A 22,452-nucleotide genomic window follows, 5' to 3' on the forward strand; every position below is an offset into this window, starting at 1 on the left:
TTCATCAAAAAGTATAGACGCAGATAAAAAGAGTGTTTCAGAGTTTCAATAAAGTTCCCAGTCCCATCCAACAGTGGTTTTACGTCCAGTCCAAGGTCAGGACGTTCTAAAGGTTCCTCTAGTATAGGATCGCCTCCTACTTGTACTTATTGTAAGAAAAAAGGTAATCTGATTAGTGAATGTTTTAAGCATAAGAGCATAATTACCTTAACAAACGATAGCCACAAGCTTCGCAGCTATGTTAAGGCTTCCCGGAGTTTGACATACATTGGATTGCAAGGTCGGTTTCTGGTTTTCACTTGTAATTTATATACTTCAGTACAGACAATTTATATAGAAGGTTCTCTCGGCTATACATTAGCATATTTGTTATGATATCACATGACTTCGTTGATCACGTGACGGTCATTTATAAATTTTGTTTTAGGTGTTTCATATAAATCGCTTCAGTGTAGCTCATTTAACAACTATTTTTAACTTTTTGTTTTATAAATGAACTCACCGTATCCTTGTGCACCCGAAATATGCTTGGGAAAAATGGTAGTATCACTTGCGTACAAAATACACGAATTTCATGAAGAGTTCAACTTACCGACACACTTACCTACACATTTGAGGGTAATCTGTATTCAAACAAAGCCATCACACATTTAACCAAGCATGATTCGGGTAGAGAACAAACTCCTCTTACGATTTCCGTAATAGATCTCAAATGAATCCTCATAAATTACCTGCGCTAGACTCTTTTATAAACACATCATAAATTTTACCTCTTATCACTGGTATAAAACAGAGTACATTTCAAAAGTATATATTTCGAAAGCAGTGTAAACACGCGGAATTTCAATCAAGGGTAATTAAATAAACTAATTTAAAATATTTGGACATACAAGATATTAAGATACAATTCAGACATGTGAATTTTGCAATAGCGTTCTGACATCTTATGGGCTGTTTGAAATAAGGTCTAAAGTTTTTGACACTCTCCCCGTCTTAACAGCTCAAGTTTGCAGTGACTTGACGTCATTTCCCATTATGACGTCATATATTGGTAGTTCAGAGAAGTAAAGGCATAAAGTGCACTGTGGTATTCTATAAGGGAATCCTTAACCTACCTGCGTTGTACACCATTGAGAAATGATAGGATAACCTGTGTTTCGTTTAATTCTGAGACTCCTGATGTTCAGGGTTCAAAGTCCAGTTTTTTTTAACACAAAGGAGGATTATAAGCCCTTTTCTCTCAACTAGGGATTTGTTTCACTCAATGGCTCTAGTGAGGTTAGACCTATTCAGATTTTGAGAGATAGTTGTGCTGCACAGACTTTATTGTTAGAGAATGTTTGCCTTTGTTTTGCTGGTGGGTCAGTTTTATTACATGGTGTTGAGTCTAGTGTCATAATGTACTCTTACAAAGAATCTATTTGAAATCAGATTTAATTACTGGACCAGATATCGTGGGTGTTCGACCAACTATTCCTGTTCAGGGCGTTTTGCTGTTGCTAAGCAATTATTTAGCTGGTGGCAAAGTCATACCATATCTTATATTTTGTCAGAAAATCACTTCCATTGCCGCGTCCGATGAAGAGGACGACGGCCTACATGTATACCCCTCCTGTGCTGTTACTAAATCGATGACCAGAAGAAAAGAAGTCGAGGCTGACCATGTTCAACCCCTTAACATGGCTTATTCATATCATGAAATTGACTCCAGTGACACTTTCCTGTTTGGTCTTGATGACAGTTCACATGAAAACAGACATTCATATAACAGCGAATCTCCACTGAAAGCCAGTTATGATGATTATCCCAATATGCAGTTAGACCAGGGCAAGGACACCCTCAGTAGAGAGCAGCTACTGTGCGAGCAAAATAAGGACACTGATACTGTATTACCAACTCATTGCAAAAGAGGCTTAATTTGTATGGACAACGGACTGCGACGAAACATTTTGTAAAATTAAATCTGTTTTCATGAGTTGTCCAGTTCTTTAGATGGGCGGATCCAATTTACTATTGGATTGAGGCCTGTTTGTAAAACTCACCTCATTTGATTGCAGGCAGCTCTATTTCGATATTTCATTATATGTCGTAGGGGGTCAGATTGCATAATCATACATGTACCTATGTGATACTAGTACATATGTTCTTGTAGTTTTGTTTTCGACTAATTCTGTTATATCACTTCGTGATTTTCAAAATAAATGACATATTTTCATTTCTCAATGCTGTCCTGTTTTCGCAGCCTCTATTAAGTAACAAGCAAAGGCTACTTGACAAGCCATATTAATTAAGGAACATAAATATGTAATTATGGTAGATAATGAATTTAATGTAACGTGTTAAATGTGTATGTTCTGTTGTGAATATTTTGGGTAAGTAAAATATGGTAAATGCAAGGCGAAGATAACGAACAGTGATCAATCTCATAACTCCTATAAGCAATACAAATTAGAGAGTTGGGCAAACACGGACCCCTGGACACATCAGAGGTGGGATCAGGTGCCTAGGACGAGTAAGCATCCCCTGTTGTATGTTTTGTAAAACATGTAAAATTTGTTTATTTCATGTTTGATGGCTATTGGGTATGGGAATTTTTAGGATGCCACATATTGGTGTGTTTTCTTATCATCGCTGTCCTGGGTGGAAAATTCCGATCAGACAAACTTAGATGATGTAATGTTTTTTTCTTTAGGGCCCCGTACTTAGCCTATTACATGGATGACCAATGATGGTGCGCTGTTAGGACGCTTTGTCATTCCTTTTTGTTTGCTTGGAGTGCAAAGACTGAAGTTATTTTGTGTACACAAAAATTAATTTGATACCCACCCTCCACATCCTGCTTTGTAAGCCCTCTTTGATGATAGTATGTGTGAGTTGTTTTATTTGTAAAACCCACCTTATTTGATTGCAGGAAGCTCTATTTCGATATTTCATTGTGTGTTGTAGGGGGGTCATAGTCCTGTTTTATTTGTAAAACCCACCTGATTTGATAGCAGGCAGCTCTATTTTGGTATTTCATTATGTGTTTTAGAGGGTCAGATTGCATAAACATACCTATGTGATACATATGTTCTTATATTTTTGTTTTCGACTCATTCTGACCCCCCTAGCTATCCCGTTGTATAACTTCGTCATTTTCAAAATAAATCATATATTTTCAATTCTCACCACGTGCACTATCCTGTTTTCAATGCCTTTATCAAGTAACAAACAAAGGTTACTTGGCAAGTCATATTAACTAAAGAACAGAAATCATTTTGTAAAATTAAATCTGTTCTCATGAGTATTCCAGTTCTTTCAGCTCCCGATTTTTCTAAGCAATTTAAGCTTACTGTAGATGCTAATGATGAAGGAATCAGTGCTGCTTTGTTTCAAGAACATAGTGACAATGTAGATAGGGTTGTTTCTTATTTTTAAAACAAACTTACAAAATGTCAACAATATTGTTCAACCATTGAAAAAGGGTGTCCTGCTTTGTTGTTAGATTTGCAGCATTTTGATGTTTATCTGAATGTTACTGTACATCCAGTTCTTGCTTTTATGGATCACAACCCTCTCCCTTTTGCATAAAATGTCAAAAAAAGAATCAAAGACACACAAGATGGAGTTTATCATTGCAAGAGTATGATATTGATATCAAACATATGAAAGGTTAAGATAACGAACATTGATCAATCTCATAAATCTCATAAGCAGTACCAAAAAAAAAAAAAGAGAATTGGGCAAACACGGAGCCCTGGAAACACCAGAGGTGTGATCAGGTGCCTAGGAGAAAAAGCCTCTGTTGTCAATCTAAGGTCAAGACAATGTTATAGTAGATGCCTATATCAAGAGTGTCTTGAGTATGTTTTGTTATTTTGTTGTTGCTTTGATTGATAAACATTGTATATTACAGTTTTCATTATCATTCAAACCTTTTAAAGGGAGAATTATGTTGTGTATATAGCTATTTGCACTAAATTCACCTAGATTGTTCTAGAGAGGTGTTTATTTGTTGAGGCACCTGTGACCTAGATTGCTCTTGAGAGTTACATGTGTGTTTACTTGTTGAGACACCTGTGACATATATTGTTCTAGAGAGGTATGTTTACTTGTTGAGACACCTGTGACATATATTGTTCTAGAGAGCTATGTTTACTTGTTGAGACACCTGTAACTTAGATTGTTCTGGAGAGTTATGATTACTTGTTGAGACACCTGTGACCTAGCTGCAGAACTGTAGCTCTCTGAAAAAATATTTTGACATAACAGAGAGCTACAGAGCCACCCCTTATAAAAACCTTCGATTTACGGCGCACAAAAAGCTGCGCACGGTTGAGGCCTTATATCGTTGTATTCTTGAGTTACTGTCTCATAAATTTAATATCAAAAAATTCTTAACATATTTTCCTACTATACTTGTGTCTAAACATACCTTCAAATATTCATTAAAGCCCCACACGACCTGAATACTCTCAGCTTCAAATGATTTCGTTTGTTGACGTAGCCATGTTAGGTAGCCGGGTCAGTTCGTACCCTGTTGTTGTTAGTATATATTCATAAAATTCGTTATATGTTATGTATTCGCTCTTCATTTATTATCAATACGAATAATCTATAGAAATTAAAAAAATAAAGTTTTTCTAAAGGTAAAATAAGCTCTTGATTCATGAAAATGCTACTAAAGTCCTTAACACTCGTGTGGCAGGAATGGAGACCGCACCAGACTAATGAAAGCTGCATTGCCGTGAGTTTAGCTTTTTGAATAATTATTGTTTAAAGGCACTGGGATGATATATTATTTAAAATATTTAGCTAAAATATTTGTGGGGATATTAGTTCACATCTAGACGTTATTGTGCAAGTATGGAAATTAACCAGGATTCGAATTGACCGGCTACCTAACATGGCTACGTCAACAAACGAAATCATTTGAAGCTGGGAGTTTTCAGGTCGTGTGGGGCTTTAATGAATATTTGAAGGTATGTTTAGACACAAGTATAGTAGGAAAATATGTTAAGAATTTTTTGATATTAAATTTATGAGACAGTAACTCAAGAATACAACGATATAAGGCCTCAACCGTGCGCAGCTTTTTGTGCGCCGTAAATCGAAGGTTTTTATAAGGGGTGGCTCTGTAGCTCTCTGTTATGTCAAAATATTTTTTCAGAGAGCTACAGTTCTGCAGCTACCTGTGACCTAAATTGTTCTAGAGAGTTATGTTCACTTGTTGAGACACCTGTGACCTAAATTGTTCTAGAGAGGTATGTTTACTTGTTGAGACACCTATAACTTAGATTGTTCTAGAGAGTTATGTTTACTTGTTGAGGCACCTGTGACCTAGATTGTTCTAGACCTCATGTTATGTTTAGTAGAAATATGATATAATTTTTGCATCATTGTCTTTCAAGACTGTACTAGAAAATTCATTCCTATTATAAATACACTGAAATTCCTATGATAAAAAAGCTCTGGTTAGACAATGTATATGCTTTTGGATTCTTTTATACTGGAAACTACTACTTTTGGAATTGCAGGTGACTCTCGATGGCTCAAACTTCGATCTCTCGAAGTTCTTGATCTCTCGAAGTGAAATCATGGTCCCAATTTTTTTCTCTATATAACAAAGCAAATAGGGACGTTCGATCTCTCGAAGTGAAGTTGGGTCCCGTAAAACACATTTCATTGTTTTTCACTCTCGATCTCTCGAATTGGTGGTAGCGTATACCCACCGTTACCCAAGCGTATAATAATTTCCGCTTGGGCCTTACCTGGATTGCTTGAATGCCGGAGGTGTAATTAGGTGTTTACATAGTTGAAACATCGCCGGTGCTTCTTTGTGGAGGTGACACACTTGGGTATATAATTGGCTAATTGGTCAGTTTACACCTTGCATCGGGGTTTTGAGTCGTGATTATTAACAGTATAGATTGTACCCATTAAAACATTTTTTTATATCACCTTAATTAAATGTCACAATGACCTTACAGTAGGTACAATCTATACTGTTAATAAAATTGTATATAATCCGACTATGAATGAAATTTAGAATTTGTTTTGACGTAACGAGAGAGTAAGTTTTATACATTATTTAGAGATCTAGAGTCTTTTAAATTTCTCGAGTTTGTTCTTTGTGTAAAGTTACTCTAAAACATCGTTTTACTCATTCGTTACAATTTTTGTTTTGGGTAAAGCGACATAACATTGTGGTCTGTTTAGTTTGCGATAGTAAAGCGTCATCTGAACTTGGTTTTGTATGCCCATCTAAGCATGATTAAAGAACAAATAAATAAATAAACTTTGAAATGTTTTTATTAATGCAAATTGAGTTTTTATACGACCATCTTAAGACAGGACGTATTATGGTATGGCGTTCATGTCCGTCCGTCTGTCCGTCCGTCTGTTAGCTTTTTCGTGTCCGACCCGTAACTTAAATACTACAAGGCCTAGAATCATCAAACTTTGTAGATACATCTTGGGTAGAAGGTGTGTCGCACATTAAAACCAGGTCACTGTGACTGTTCATTAAGAAGATATCCGTCTGTCCGTCCGTCTGTAAGCTTTCTCGTGTCCGACCCGTAACTTAAATACTACAAGACCTAGAATCATCAAACTTTGTCTGTAGATACATCTTGGGTAGAAAGTGTGTCGCACATTAAAGCCAGGTCACTGTGACTTTTCATTAAGAAGATATCCGTCTGTCCGTCCGTCTGTTAGCTTTTTCGTGTCCGACCCGTAACTTAAATACTACAAGGCCTAGAATCATCAAACTTTGTCTGTAGATACATCTTGGGTAGAAGGTGTGTCGCACATTAAAACCAGGTCACTGTGACTTTTCATTAAGAAGATTTTCGACCAAAATATTTTTTTTTCTTCATATGTTTTGTAGATATGATCCCTGCCCCAAGTGCCTGTGGATCAAGGCCAATAAGATTCAACGGTTGCTAAACCCGCAATAGTATACTGTGCAGCATATGGCTATAATAATCAGCATAAAAAGGGTTGTGGAAAGAGGTTTTTTTTTTATTCTGACGTTTTCGATGCGGGGGGGGGGGGGATTGTGTGTCGAAGAGGCTATTTCTTGAAATACAGAGACAGTTAGACTAAAGATTGATTGATTCAATATTGTTTTAACGTCCCTCTCAAAAAATTTTCACTCATATGGAGACGTCACCATTGCCGGTGAAGGGCTGCAAAATTTAGGTCTATGCTCGGTGCTTACGCCCTTTGAGCAGGAAAGGATCTTTATCGTGCCACACCTGCTGTGACACGGGACCTCGGTTTTTGCGGTCTTATCCGGAAGACCGCCCGATTTAGTCGCCTTTTACGACAAGCAAGGGGTACCGAGGACCTATTTTAAACCAGATCCCCAAGGGACTAGACTGAAGAAGACCAGTAACAGGGTCAAAATATTTCAAGAATGTGTTATGAGTTTCTTACACACGCAAACACACACACGCATATATACATTTATATATATTCTAGGTGTTGTTTTTTTTCAGATTTTCTTTTTCAATAAGATATATAAACTTTTGCGGTAAATAAATAGTTGTCTTAGTAAACCTATTTAGAGGCCGTGAATGAAGCAAAATAACATTGGTTTCCCTGTACAAAAAATTATTTCTACAAAATTATATGTACATACATACATACATACATACAAACATACATACATATACATATATATATATATATATATATATATATATATATATATAGGGGATCAGCTCTTTGGACGAATAATGCATGTCCTAATTCGCTCCACTTTTAACATTGATTGGCAAGCCTAAAGACCAAAAACATGTAGTCTGCGTTGTAAATACGTTTGTAGATTAGTGTAGTTGTAGTGCTAGATGTATTTATATGTAGTTTTTGTTATTATGCTCTGTTGATATTGACCACATTATGGAATTGTTTTCGTTTGTCCTGAAGAAGGGATGGGTCGTCCCGAAAATTTGACAATCTCGTTGTTCGTGTCGTTGGTCATTTTAGTGCTTTGTATAATTTTTTGTATTTGACCTTGTATCCATGTTGTGGATCCGACACTTTGAGGTATCGGGTGTTGTTGGAACTTTAGTGCTTTTATATATATATATATATATATATATATATATATATATATATATATCGAACCGAAATCTTAAGTTTGTTAAAATCTTAAACTTAGTTTTGTTTTATTTTATTTCAGCTTCATTTTATTATTATGGTTAGTTGCAAACAAAACTAGCATAACAGCATATTCTTACAATATTTTTTTTTCAGATTTAGAGCTAACAGCTTTAAATGACGACCCCCCCCCCCCCCCCCCCCCCCCTGTTATTTAGACAGGAAAATTTTTCAGTCGTCAAGAATTTTAAAATCCGACTGCAACCCACCCCCCACCCCCCATTTAAAAAAACAAAACAATAGTGCGTGCCAGCAAAACAAAAACAACAGATCTATAAGTTGCTATTATTGGCAAATCAGCTGTTTCCTTTAACACATTACATATGCTAATTATGCATGCCATATTATATATATACCTCTAATATTGATGACGCTTGTTAGGGCCAGGTTTATAAACTTTTCAAACGTTGTTTTGGTTTAGAGAAATATGTACTTACTCTGCCTGTAAAATTAAGAAAATTATGAAATTTCGCACTTCAAATCACCGATTACCCATAGAGACAGGAAGATGGCATGGTATTCCCCTGAATGAAAGACTATGTACATTTTGTAATAAAGGAGAAATAGGAGATGAATTCCATTTTATTTTACAGTTCCAACTTTTTCACAATTAAGAAAAGAATACATAGATATTTTTTTTTTTATGAAAGACCAAATGTTCTGAAGTTTTCTAATTTGTTGTCGACTCAAGATATGAAAATATTAAGAAATATCTGTGTTTTTATTTCTCAATTTTTTGAGATTGTCTGTTGTTCTTCGTAATTGTTCTTCTGCTACCTCTTAAACGTATTACTATTATGTTTATACATACATTGTATTTTATGTTCCCCTCTGGTATCTAAGAAAGTTGTATTGTTCCATATATGAACCTCTGACGATTTTTCTTGCATGTACATTGTATTACACAGTGGTTTTATTGTACCTCATGTACCGTTTAACATGGTTTGAGCGAAATAAATTGAATTGAATTGAATTGAATAATACTCAAAATTATATCATAATCTATTTATCTACATGTGAACACAACATGTTTGCGTACGAAATGAGTCATTTGATGACAAAACAGATATTTAACATTTAATAACCGTACCAAAACGTTCAACTCCGTGTGTGACCGGGATCCTCGTCGCTGTCTTCGGCATTTGTTAACGGGTTTGGCACAGCGGCAGGTTCAAACATATATGGCTGAACCTCAAATACTATCGGGATGTCATCGATATCGGAATATTGACTTTCCATGTAGTATAACTTGTGACTTTCTATAAAACCTAGGCCTATTTATGAACGTATGATACGCAGCTACTGCAACAATTGACACATAGGACGCCATGAAGTACCACGTGACTAGATAGCTCATTAGTGACGAGTTGGGAAGCGGAAGCTTCGAATTTGTGCAGATAAAATGCATGTTTGTATCAATTATTGGGAGTAATGAAACAAAACAACAACAGCAAGTGTGATATATTAAAGTGTAGTCCTTCTAATTTCGTATACATTAAATATCGTGGTAAAAGCCCTTTAATATAGCGCAGCAGGATTTACTAACAAAAGAGAATTAAACAATTGATAATATTTATTTACAATTACTAATTGATAGATAATTGTAAGAATAGCAAAATAATAACTTATGGTAGTTGAACAATAAATCCGTACAGAATTTGCACACACAAATATAGTACAGGTGACTCTCGATAACTCGAAGTTCAAGGGACCTTGATAAAACTTGGAGAGATCGAGAGTTCGAGAGATCGAAATTCGGAAATTGAAGGTCCACCGGTATGGTTAAGATTTTACAGTAACCGGAAATGTATACCAACAAGATCATATGATATCGTTTTGACATGTTTTCCTTCATATTCGTCAGGTACTTTGATATAAAAATAAAAAAATAAAGTGCACCGCCACGGCACATGATACGTCCGTCACATATTATTAACAGTATAGATTGTACCCATTAAAACATTTTTTATATCACCTTAATTAAATGTCACAATGACCTTACAGTAGGTTTAATTCCATTGTTGTCAATAAATAATGAATTATTAGTCATCGTATTTATCACTATTGATCAACAATATTCATTGACTATCAAACACCTGCTAATCACAACAACACACATCGCGCTGGGTAGACTATGTCTAGTAGTACTAGGGGCCTAGTATGTGATTCTGTCAATTCTGACGACTGTTCAATAACCATTTAATGGTTTCAGACATGCAATTAATTCAACAAATGTGTGAACTTATCATATTTTTGTAAAAACAACACAAAAGAAAACAAACAAACCCATGTGTTACGATTACACTGACAAACTCGGTATCTATAGTCGTTTTGTTGAATTATGTAAACAGTACGATTTATATCAGTAAGATTGGAATAATACCGCGATACTGTATAAATAATGAATGAAGAAAGTCCTTACCGTTCTATCAATTCTCTCTTCCTTCCTGAAACTCTTGCATCTCGCTCTCGCAATGCATTTCTTAGCTTCGGGATATCCCAAACACCATACTATTATCGGGTTTATCCGCCATTTTTGTGAACTGTTGGACCCCATCGGAGCGTGCATCCCCTGTAGTCAGGGGGAGATAACGTCGTCATTACTGTCCGCAATGAATTTCATTAGTTATTCATTTATTTAAGTTTTATTTAATTACGAAATACATTGGATTAAAAAGTATAAGCAGCATCTGCCTCGGAACTAATGAAAGGGAGATATAGGAATATAAACCTACTCTTATGTCAAAATAAATACACAAAAGAAAGACTGTACCCTGTACTAGCAGGGATACAATATACTATAACAAACTTTCCTTGTTTTCTATTTTCTTCCCGCTCGTCACGGATTTCATCCACCCCTTTTATTTTTGTCGTCACTTGGAATGGGTTGATGTTTTCCTATGTATGTTTACATGCTTTGGGTAACTGTTTCTGCATTCAGTAACAGAAATCAAGACTCAGAAACTTTAATCATTTTACGACCATTAACAACCGAGTTGAACAACTTATATCAATGCCTCTTCTTCGGTTCAGATGTTGACGTGGAGGGTCATTGATGTGGGAGGAAACCGGAATACCCACAGGAAACCTAGAATTTTTACAACTGAAGTATCAAAACTGCGCAGGAAAATAAGAGTCATCATAACACATTTGATAAACGAGTTGCACGGGCTAACTTTACGAATAACTAAGATTCTAAACAAATTTCCCTCAATCAATAGATACAAACAAAATCAGTGGGTTGCTGTTATTTCATGTGGCGCAGTGAAGGATCCAGCGCCTCCTACCTAATAGCCTCCTTTCTAGCTCCCCTGAACCGAGGGCTGGTCACATTTTGTCCGGCGTCCGTCGGTATGATGTTACATCACTCGACACAAACACGCAATTTGAGGAACTAATTATTGTAGTAGAAACATAACACGGTAAATCGGATATGTCCGTCTATGCAATTAATAGACCATACACTGACGATCTGAGCCTTATCCTCAGACTAATTTTGGAAAACAGTAATTTCGAATTTAAATCAAAAGTTTATAAACAAATGATTGAATATGGTATGGGGTCTAATTGCTTCTCAATCCCCATCTGTATATGGTATCCGACTACATCATATAACCAAGTGTCCAGGTAAATATTACATAACGTACCACGGGTGTTATCGAGACGATGAGGAAGAGCAAATTCTACCAACTGCTTAAATTCACATACTTGTATGAAATGTCGGTGAATGAAATGCATTTCTTGGACATTACGATGTATAAAGGAAAGTGATTTGAGGCAGCCCACATCCTAGATTTTAAAACGTAAACCAAACCTACAAATGCTTTCCATTATTTTGAACATTAAAGTGCACACAATCCTTCAGGGTTTAAGGGATTTGTTAACGGTGAAACTATACGCCATATGAGAAACACAACTGATGAACATGTATGTACTTCAAGAAATTCTTAAAGATTCCAAATAAACCTTCTGAGGAGGGACTCTAATGATAATGAAATCAATCAAAACATACAAGTGGTACTTGATAACTACCATCCAAACACTTTGTTATCAGGTGTAATTGACTCCAAAAAGCAGGGTATACCCTTTGTTTTGTCACCAAATACAATTCTGAAATTCGAAAAATGAAGCATAAACTTTTATTATACAAGCGATATATATATATATATATATATATATAAAGCACAAACAAACAATTATAACACCCAACCTTACGTTTACCCCTAGGATCTAAACGATACATGTGAAAATCAATTAATTAATATATAAAGCACTAAATAATCACAACTAGGTACTGAAAATTTTCGCCCCAGCCCGGGGTCGAACCAGCGACGTACGGCACCCACCGCCTAGCAAGATTGTCAAACCAGTGCGTAAGTCCACTCGGCCACAACGACTTCCCTATATATATATATATGACTGGCGGCTTCATGAGAAAAGGACCCTTACAGTCAAAATTTCACATTTTTAGTTTTTCCTATAATTTTATTATGTATAATTTTCCGTTCACAAAAATACCAAAATTTGTTTTTCCTGACTAGGAAATATTTCTATAAAGTTGGAGAGATCTTGATAATTAACTTTATCTTTTGCTGCAATGGAGATTCAGCAGCATCCCAAATATGGCCTCTAATTTGGCTCTAACCCAAATCTTGGCATGGCTTCAAATGTTGTCCTGACTTCGAAGTTGCCCTCTAAAGATTGTCTTTGCCTGAACTAAACTTTACTTTTTTTTCTTTCAGAATTGTGATTGATTCTATCGATTTATTATTGATTTTAGTTTTCCAAAATCAAAGCAGATAAATATCTTTTTGTTATTTTGTAAATGTGCACATTAAAATAATCATGTGCTACAACTAATCTGATTGATACACATGTATATTGAAAATCTGTTGATATGTTTGTTGATAGAATGGTTTTCGTTTTTATTCCAAAAGCATGCTCTCACGTACCAAATTAGTATTCGCTACTGGTGAAATGACTGGTTTACTGATTCTTTTTGTATTCAGACAGATACAATATCAATCCGGATACTATCAAAGTTTAATCCATCATTATGACAAATTTGATGTGATGAGCAGCACACATTGAGAACAGTGCATTATTTTCAATATGAAATTAACACAATGATTTGGTATATCTTTACTTAACCTTGATTTCCAATTAAAAAAATTAAATTAAGCACAGTAAAAGGATTGCTAGGACTTTTTAGATCACTCGTGACTGATAAAAATCAATAACCAATGAACAATTTGTATTTCTAGTGTTCATTGTTTTGTACTTTTGGTGGAATATGTTCATCTCAGCATTGAAAATTTATCAAGATACTGTAGGTAGCATAACGATGAGTAAGAAAATTTATGCAAATTACAATGTATATCCCTTGATTTTATATTCTGTTAAAGTAACACAACCTAAGATTCCTTTTGCAATTAATTTTCAACATCCCATAGAAAAAGTGACAATTCTCATGTAATAAGCATGTGAGTCATTTTTTTAAATACTGATATCCCATACATCATTGATTAGCCTCAACCTTGACAATAAGAACCATGCAGTAGAACATGTATGCAGTAAAGTTATTTTTAAATGCTCTGGTATACCATTACAATGTTACTGAACATGAAATGGTTAATTATAGAATAATGTTATGCATAAATTCCATCTCATTTTTACATTGTTTCAAATGATTTTAACACAAATTAGTACAATGATGAACATCCAAAACTATTTACTATTAAGATGCAATTGGCATTCTCATCTGCGTTGTTTTATATGTAGTATTTAATATTTAGAATTTTTTAGCTGTTGGTACGTCATACAAACAACCAACCAACATTCATGAGAAAATGACATAGGCGCCTGGGTCAAGGATATTGCAAGTCATATCATATAGTCATGTATTATGAATCAGCGGAATAAGAGATAAATTAGTATTCTGTGGTATTGACACATGTAGTTAAGCTTCTTGAAACATAAAACAAGAGACCCACAGGTCTTTCGGTCACCTGAGTACTAGTCGAAAATACCATTAGTCCCAAGGGCTATGAAATCTGGAAAAAAAATCCTGTTTTGAATATCTAAGATAAATTCTAATATTCAATATCAGTACAAAACAAGATGTGTTCTCAAAACCTCAATGTACATACACTGATGAAAGGATTTACATAATATCATATATGTATTAACATTAAACGATATGACTAAGTTGGACCCATCCTAGAGGCAAAGCCCTGGGGTTGCGAAATTCACCATTTTGTACATCCCTTTCTGCTATTCTTAAATAAGAATTTAGATTTTATACGGTATCAACAAATTTAAAGACGTCCTTCAAATCCTGAAACCAATCATAAAATTTGCAAGATTGGCAAAGGACTACTTACTCCTTATAAATATCCATTAGTTTCAGTTTAGTAGCAATGGCATTAAAGCAGATATTATCTATATGTTATGCACATATACATTAAATGTACAAAGTTTGGCCCCACCCTGGGGATCCTGAAAGTTACAATTTTTGTAGAGGTCTTCCTGCTCTATATCACTTTTTATCACGCCTTAGACAAAATTGTTGAAATCTAATCGGTCAGATCTTGGTCTCATGACGCCGTGGAAAAAAACGTATCATGTGAGAAAAGTTCGTATTGAGCGAGTAATCTATTGTCGGGTTCGACTTGCAGCTGTGACAAAATTGGCGAAGCGATAAGTTGTATGAAATAGACCCCCACATATACAGTTAGAGGTCTTCGACGTGATAAATTCGTTACATAGTTAGTCAGTTATCTGATACGGAAAATACATGGTATGAAAAGAAATCTCGTATCAGGCGAGGCTGCTTCATACATGTATTAAATTTAAAAAGAATTGGAATGGTAGTTATTATGAAATTTAAAATGTTCAATTGTTAACGCACGGCGACAACCAATTGACCTAAAAATGTAAAATGTGACACCATAGATCGGAGAAAAATTTGTTTTCATAGTTCGAATTCCTTCCATTGTTTACATCTAGGTTATAGTGCAATATCCTTGACCCAGGTGTCTATGGGAAATGGCTATCATTTCAACTGGTAAATATATCGATAACAAAACCATTGGAGATATATAGAAATATGAATAAATAACTGTGTCCCGACAGTAACTCGAAACTCTCCTGCTGCGTAACGCACGAGTAACGTACGGTGTTTGTAAGAGAAATAAATATGATTTTTTGTGAAATTTTCATATAGTATATGAGATGCGCACCTGATTCAGTATTGACTTGATCCACTTACCCTTTAGCAACATTGATTAATCAACAACTTGGAATATTCGTTTTCTTTGTTGTACGCTTTAATGTGTGAGTATAATAAAAAATATCGTTTCAAATATTCAGCAAATATAAACTCTGATTTTAGAAAATGTCACTACGTGATTCTCTGTAGATCAGCGGATTACATACTTGTACCTCGCCAAAGTTCCTGACAAGGGCAACAGATGGGTTCCAGGAAAGTACGAACATGGATTTATAACAGGAAATGAAACATCTATTCTTTGTGTTGCTAATGTAGTTGACAGCGAATATTAATAGCATGCATTTAAATTTGGCTAGGATGATTATCAAGGCACTGCTGGTGTCCATGGAGACGCACACCCGCATAGATCCCATTCTAATCAAGAGCAAAAAGGATCCAGATATCATCATCATACTAAACACGCTTGCATCAGAACCATGTTTAATTAGAGGGGTTATTTTTCAGAAGAGCATAATTTATTTAAACCTTGAAATAAAAGGCTTGATTTGATGTGAAGACAACACATAGGGAAAGTTTTCTGAAAGTTATTGTAAAAGCATGAAAAGTTGGAATAACGAATAGTTACTAATATCATAAATTCTATAAAGAATATTAAATTTCGAATACGGCAAACACATGCCCATGGAAACACCAAAGGTGGGATGAATTACGTGAGCATCATGTAAACAAGCGTGAATACATATCTGCAATCATCAACTTCTATTGTTTCACATTTTAAACGCGAGATTTGATACTTCACATTTCAGTTTTATTAACTATTTCAACAATTGCTAATATTAGATTCAGCACATAATTAATTCATCATCTGTTGATCAATTTATGGTGCTTTAGATGTGCACATTTTTCAATTGAACATCGATTTCCCGGAATACGGTGTAGTCAGTTCGGAATGAGATAACGGGAAAAGAAACAGGTAATTATGAAATCAATTCAATTAGGTTTTTTCTTTGTATGTTTGCACCGAGAGCAGAAAAGAAAAGATCATTTCTATAATTTTTTTTGATTATTTTAATAGTTTCTTTGTTTGGAAACTTTTAAGTTAATTATAGGGTTCATCATTTCATTTTTAGTTTGTTTGTATAAAAAGGCAATTATTGAATTATTGTTTTGCAGACGTAATCATAATATTGATGTGATTTATGTTTATTTAAAATGTGTTTTGTTTTGTTTTTCTTGATATAAAAATTATGAAAAATTCATTACTTTTAGGATTGTTTTCCGATCGTGTTGGTATATCGGAAATAACTCGTAACTAATAGCGATGGTAATTTTTTTAACATAATCTTTTGATTTAAAAAAAATGATACATTTTACAATGGATTACTGCTTTAAAAAGTATTTTATTAAGAATAACATACAAGGGATTGGGCAGCAGGCAGCGCCCATATAGGCCTTCTCCTTCAAGGTACAAGGTAAAGTTCACATAATGATGTACATAAGAAATTACAATATATATTAGAAACCGGTTGAGTTATTTTCGGCGTTCTAATTTTTCTTTAAGGGCAGATGATACAAACAATTTTTTTCCTTCGAAGAGACTTTATATGATGTCATTCTTTTATAAAAGTGGATAATTCCTTGAATTCTTTTCCCCTTTGACTTGGAGAGTGAAATATTTTCCATATTTCAAAAAAAAAGCACAAAACAATAGTTATCATGGTAAATTAGTTTATTCTTCATCTGTTTACCTTTTTTATACCTCAAAAATGGTTGTCAGGGAGAACAGAGTGTACTGATATTAGATTTACAACATAACATGTAAAATATTAATGCATTACAAATTTTACACTTGGAAAATATCAATTGCTGCTTCAATAAAATTACATATATGGACATTGTACCCTCAGTAAAGGTTTACAAATTAAAATAAACTTCATAATATGTTGACTTAATGTTTAAAGTGTAATATAAACTTAAAAATCATATACCATACGGGGTGAATTTTCTGAGTAGAAGCAAAATTGTAAATATCACATTGGCTGATTTTCTCAAGACAAAGAGTTATCTCCCATAATATAAGAGTAAAATTTTACAACTTCTGAAAATAATTTACAATGGCATTTATGATTTTACTGTTTGTTTTTTTGGTTTTTTTTTTTTTTTTTTTTTTTTTTTGGTCACTCTTGGTTTTCCTTTGCTATTCATCTCTGGAAAAAATAAAGAAATGCCTAATACAGGGTCTCTTTGATGTGCCATTTTACATTAATTTCTGCATTATGTCACGTTTCCCAGTAGAAACAGGAGAAAGATAACTGCATGCTTCCTGCTGACATCTTATATATAGCAATGATCCAAGTCCATACCGTTTTTCGTCCTCACAATGTCTTATGCGTTGTTAAATCTAGTGGTCTACCACACGCAGCACAACCCTTTTCCAAATTGTCCACTAGAATTCCAAAGTTCCACAACTCGTCTCCAACAAATCATCTTCTCATGCTCTTCTTCCGATTCCTCACTCTCTGATGCATCAGATGGATACGTTTCTTCATTTCCTAGGCATTCTTGTGAATTATCACCAGACGAAAAAAAATTCTTGATTCATCCAACTTCTCCTCGATCACCACGTTGTTATTGGCATCAACATTCACTATCTTACGTCCAAGGGATAATGCATAACCTTTCTTAGCATTCTGTAACCTTTGATGACGTTTTTTACTAATAATTTTTCCTGATTTTTTCCTGAATGATTCTGGCATTACAATTGTTTACATTGTTTACTGACCCCCTTTCCTGCTCTTAAAACACAGAAGAGTTCCAAACAACTATAAATGAGAAAACCAAAACCAACCAAAGTATTTTTTTACCATGGGAACTCTTCAGTGCTAAAGGTAGAAAAATTTGTTTATATCATCTGGCCTTAAATATATATATATGAAGTAAAAGAATGATATATCATTTAAAGTATCATGATAGTATAAGGAGTATGATTCCTTGATATGAAAATAAGCTAACAAAAGAAGAGAAATGTGGGGGTGATTAATGGGAACTAAGGGACGTCACTGGTGCGAGAAAGTCTAACATTTTGATCAACGCTCACTTGGTATAATGTCGCAAATACACAATATAACAATTCTCTCAATGATTTCATCACCGGACATACCAACAGGAGACAATGGATGGTATAAACTATCTTCTCCGATGTGGTGATGTTATTACCAGTTCATTCATTTCGCAATTATTTGTAACCATGGGTTCATACAAAACTATTGGTTCTGGTATCGATATTGTGATGATTAATTCAATTAATGTACATATAGTCTTTTAACAGCTTTATCAAACCATGAAGAAATTGAACGTTTTGACATCCTGTCAAATTATAATCTGGATATACTTTGACACAGTTTACTAAATTCAACAATGTCACTGTAACCCACACCGTTTGCTGATTTTAATGCATCTCTTCATAACCACGTTCCCCGGGGACTGGAATATGAAACTTTGTAACACATACATTGCATTTAAAATTAAATAATAATAAGATCAATAATAATTATTACATGTATTATATAGTACTTTGTTTCATCAATAGGAACCTTCTGCTACAAAACACATAACTCTTTAATACTTCAATGCCTATTTTGAAGTGTTAAACGCGCCAGATATATACAGTTTTAACCGAACAATACAATACCTTTAGATAGACTATGTGTCATCACATGCATCTTCACATGTTCAATAAATGCATGCACCTTGATAAGTAAGTCTCAGTACAACTATTTGAGAAATAACACACCAGGACAATCTAATATGGATGGGAAAGAGGGGTGTGAACAAGGATACTTGTACATTGCATTTTGAAATTTAAGACATTCAAAGTTATCGTATTAGTTTAAAAATGCAGTTTTAGTAGAAAATCAACAAAACGTAAAACCCTGCTAGAACTACAGCTCATCAGTTGATATGTAAACTTACTGATGTGTCTAGCTTCATGTTGGCAATTGAATTTAAAAGAAAGTATACATGGCTTGTTTAGATTTATTCAAATTTCGAAGGAGGTTTCCCGTGACATCCAAAAATTGTCTGAGACTGACATCACCAAACCAAAAAAACTATCTGAAGTTTTCAAGTTTTATAAACGAAGATACATCTGCTGAAAACCTCACCATGCGTTATAATGCGGTCCTCCAAGCCTCCATCGATATTCACGCACGTAATAAATCAAAAGTTTGTTAATACAAACTATCATTGGGTCAATTGCTGTCTGACATGTTTCATACCGATTGTTACCCGGTAGGCCGTTCTTCGCAGATTAATTGTGATTACGGATAACTCCATTTACCTGATCAGGATATAGGTCTCACGGCGGGTGTGACCGGTCGACAGGGAATGCTTACTCCTCCTAGGCACCTGATTCCAACCCTGGTATATCTAGGGATCCGTGTTCGCCCAACTATCTATTTTGTATTGCTTATAGGAGTTATGAGATTGATCACTGTTCGTTATCTTCGCCTTTCACAAATCTGTAAGTTTTGCCTGTGTATAACGAAAACGACTCGGTGAGTGTTTATTGCAAAATTTCAGAAAATTAAAGATAGTCTATGGTTTCGAGCATGTCCCCTATAAGGAAGCGGTTTTCCAGGCTTATATCAAGTTTGATGGTATTCCTTTGGCGGTGTTTGAGCAGTGTTACTTTCCTAGGTATGTGGTATTATCAGTGATGCGCCAAAAAAGTTCAGAAACAATGTTTGGAGAGTGTTTGTTAATCATTACTGAAATTATCAACAAATCTTTCTTGGAATCGGAAGTGCCATCTGGTTTTAAAAAAGCTATAGCACGATCATTACTTAAAAGTCAAGGACTTAACAAGGATGAATTCAAAATTACAGACCCATATCAAACTTACTTTTTGTATAAAAAATATTGGGGGAAAAACAGTCGCAGCTCGACTTGAAAAACATCTAAACGCTTACAAGATTCATGACCAGGAGTAACATGCCTGCCACAATTCTCACAAGAACGGGTTTATATGATAGTATCTGTACAATGGACAGACATCCAAGTGTTGCACTCGTGATGTTTGATCTTTCAACCGCATTCGACGTCATACACCATATTATTCTGATCAGGCGTATGGAGAATGATTTTGGTATCAAGGAATCAGCTATATCATGAACACAGTATTATCTCTCAGTTCGAAGTCAACAAATTAATGTTGTAGTCAAGATATAGGGTTCACGGCGGGTGTGACCGGTGGACAGGGGGTGCTCACTCCCTTGTGTTTGCCCAGTTCTCTATTTTGTATTCCTTAAAGGAGTTATGAGATCGATCACAGATCGTTATCTTCACCTTTCATTGTCCAAAGATGTATTATGACTATGAAAGGTGAAGATAACGAACAATGATCAATCTCATAACTCCCATAAACAATACAAAATAAAGAGTTGGGCAAACACGGACCCCTGGCCATACCAGAGGTGGGATCGGGTGTTTAGGAGGAGTAAGCATCCCCTGTCGATCGGTCACACCCGCCGTGAGCCCAATGTCTTGATCAAGTAAACGGAGTAATCCGTAGTCATATTCAGTGTGCTAAGAACGGCCTAACAATTGGTAGGAAACATGTCAAACAGCATATGACCTAAAGATAGATTATATGGGCAAACTGCATTATAACAACGACCATAAATTTGTCACATTATTTCTCAAATATAATCTTTAGGCACATCTTCATCATTTAAAAGTATTTTAAAATATGAACATAATGAAAAGGTTATCTAGTGCAAAATTCAAAGATCCATCATTTTCTAACAATATGATGCTCTGCCAATATGTTCCACTAAATATAATGAATATTGCGATATCAAAACAAAGACCTTTTTCTGCATACCAGTATGTTTGGTTATTGAGCAACAACACTATCTCCAACATCGGAAACCCGTGGTCGATCACTCTCCGTTTATCTCCCGTAAGACACAACGCCGATATTTTCGCTAGAAGGTATGTCTCAACTTCTGTATACGATTGGTCGCTTCACCATTTCTTATTACGATATTCAACCAATGAACAAGCTCCTTATTTCCAGTCCTCGGGAGCATAAAAAACATGCTTTCGAAGAAAAGATTTTGACTACATTTAAGTTGGACAAGTTGCAAAACTTTCAGCGGGATGCTTTATCTGCATTATTGACTCGGAGGGTGTATTTTTGTCAGTGGAGGGGAAAGCTCATGTTACCAAGCGTTTACGGGTCTATGTACAGGTCTACATGTTCAGCACTCATATTCTCGCCAGTTTTATCCATCATACGGGAGCGGTGTGTGTTTTTTAAAGGACTTGGTATTTCATCGGTTTATATAGGTGCATGTTTGTTAAAATTACTTGCGTATTAAGATACTGTCGTTATTCGTTCCAGTAGTGTTTTCGGCACAATTTGAACTAGTAATTATTACCTTCTTTACATTGTGTAAACAAAATTGATGGCCTTAGACGAAGACATCTTTCACTTTAAATGTGTCATGCTTTAATTCAATGACTGTTTACGTAAGTGATTTTCACATAGTTAAAAGACAGAGAATTTCTAACAGTATGATTTATAGATCATGAAAGGTGAAGATAACGAACAGTGATCAATCTCATAAGTCCTATAAGCAATACAGAATAGAGAGTTGGGTAAACACGGATCCCTGGACACACCAGAGGTGGGATCAGGTGCCTAGGAGGAGTAAGCGCCTCCTGTCAACCGGTTACACCCGCCGTGAGCCCTATATCCTGACCAGGTGAACGGAGTGATTCGTAATCAAAATCAGTGTGCCAAGAACGACCTAACAATTGGTAGGAAATACGTCAGACAGCATTTGACCCATTGATAGGTTGTATTGACGAACTAGATCGTTATAACGAACATAGAATTTGCGAAATGCTGACTTCAATCGAGACTGTTGAAACCCCTGTACCATCAACTTCTTTGTCAGTAGCTAGCCTCGATTTCTTATGGCCGTAGTTTCAAAGATTTGAGGGCGTTGTTCTGTTTTACGCGCCACCAGTCAAATTGACTGGTACAGTAGCGAAAGAAGTGATGGAGT

The sequence above is a fragment of the Ostrea edulis genome, chromosome 7 (genome assembly GCF_947568905.1).
Source record: "Ostrea edulis chromosome 7, xbOstEdul1.1, whole genome shotgun sequence".
Taxonomy (NCBI): domain Eukaryota; kingdom Metazoa; phylum Mollusca; class Bivalvia; order Ostreida; family Ostreidae; genus Ostrea; species Ostrea edulis.